Below are 2218 nucleotides of genomic sequence, written 5' to 3' on the forward strand. Positions count from 1 at the left end.
CAAAACCATTATTTCTGTGAAGGTGTTTCCAGAAGAGAGAGGCATTTGAATCTGCGGACTCGGTGAGGAAGATCCACCCACAACGTGGGTGGGCACCATCCAGTCGGCTGAGAGCCTGATTAGGACAAAAAAGCAGAGGAAAAGTGAATTCTCTCTCTCTCCTCTGGAGCTGGGGCACCCTTCTTTTCCTGCCTTGTCCATCAGAACTCCAGGTTCTCTGGCTTTTGGACTCCAGGTCTTGAACCAGCAGCTCCCCTGGGCTTTCAGGCCTTCAGCCTTGTGCTGAGAGTTACACCATCACCCCCGCCTCGTTCTCAGACTCGAACTGAGCCATGTTACCAGTATCCCTTGTTCTCCAGCTTGCAGACAGTCTCTCTTGGGATTCCTCAGCCTTCATAATCACATGAGCCAATTCCCCTAATCTCCTCTCATATATCTATATATCTATAGCTGTATCTATATCTTTCTTTCTTTCTATCTATCTATCTATCTATCTATCTATCTATCTATCTATCTATCTATCTCCTGTTGGATCTGTAACTCTGGAAAACCCTGACTGATACACATGATAATGAACATTTAGGTTGTCAATCATTTTTCTCTAAATCAGCCAATGCTTCAGTGAAGAATCTTATACATGTTCTCTGTGTCCTTGTGTAAGAAATGACGAGTGCTTCTGAACCTTTAATGTACCTGTAACTCACCTGGGGATCTTATTAGAGTACAGCATCCACAGGACTGGAGAAAGGCCTGAGATTATACTGGTCTAGCAAGCTCCTGGGTGATGTAGATGCTCCTGATCCTTAGACCACATTTTGAGAAGCTCAGTTGGACTATTGAACTAGAAGTGAAATAGCTTGGAATTATTAGATGTTACCAAATTGCCCTCCCAGGTGGTTGAACCTGTTTATACTCCCAGCAGCAACATATGCCTCTTTTTATTTTTATGCATTCTCATCATCAGTCTGAATTTTCAGACTTTTTATATGTCAGCAATTTTTTAAAATTTGTTTATTGTTATTGGAACATAGTCAATTGTACATATCTGTGGGATACAGCATTGAGTATCTATACCTGCATGCAATATTCAAAGTTCAAATCAGGATAATTAGTATATTCTTCATTATACAATATAATCGATTTTCTTTCATTCTGTATTTTTTTAAATATGTTTATTATTTGTTTTTTCTACATTCTAAGATGTTACAGAGCAGTGGAGGGGGAGGGGGATAGGTAAATGAAGGTGAAGGTGGGGGAGCAGGGCTGGCCCACGGCTGGCTCCTTTGCTGGCCTGGTTGCAGAGGGATGGGGGCATGGCTGAGGGCCACGGAACCCCCCACTCCAGCTAGGAAGCCCAGGGGGGATTCTGGCAGTGGCACAGTTTTCTCTGGGCTGGATGTGAACATCATGTAATCAATTTTCATAGCCCTTTACCAATTCCTTTCTTTTTTACTCCCTCCCCCTTATATTTCAGCAATTTGAAGGATATGAAATTGTACATTGTTTAAATTTTTTTTTCTCTGATAATGGGAGGTTGAACACCTTTTCATATGTTTATTATGTATCTGGTCTTGCTCTTCTGTGTGTATCTTGTATACTTATTTGTGATTTTTCTTATTGATTTGTATAAATACTTTTTAAATTCTATACAATAAACTTTTGCCTGTAATATCCTTTACAAATATTTTCTCCCAGTCTATGTTCCTCTTTCAGTGTTGTTTTTAGTATACAGAGTGTCTTAATTTTAATATTATAATTAAACAATTTTTCCTTTTATTGTTTTATTTTAGGACTTTGCTTAAAAGTTTCTTCTTAAGCTCCAAAGCCATAAAGATATTTTATTTTCTTCTAAATATCGTAAAGTTTTTCTTTTCATATATAGTTTTTAACTTATCAAAAATCAATTTTTGTAAATAAAGTGAAGCAGTGAAATAAGGAACTTTTTTCTATATAATGGAAAGCCAGCTTTGCTAACTTTATTGAACAGCCTATCTCTTCTGCACTGATTTGTAATGTTTTGATAAGTGCATCTATCACTTCCCAAATTTGTGTACATGTGTTGGTCTGTTTGGGAACTCTATTTTGATGTGTTAGTCTCTACACATCACTACCACACTGTCTTTTTTACTGTAGCTTTATAAGTCTTGATATCTGATAGGTACCTTGTTTTTCTTCAAAATCATCTAAATTATTTTAGATGTTCACTTTTTTAGTTTTT

The sequence above is a fragment of the Galeopterus variegatus genome, unplaced genomic scaffold (genome assembly GCF_000696425.1).
Source record: "Galeopterus variegatus unplaced genomic scaffold, G_variegatus-3.0.2 Scaffold1051, whole genome shotgun sequence".
Lineage (NCBI taxonomy): Eukaryota > Metazoa > Chordata > Mammalia > Dermoptera > Cynocephalidae > Galeopterus > Galeopterus variegatus.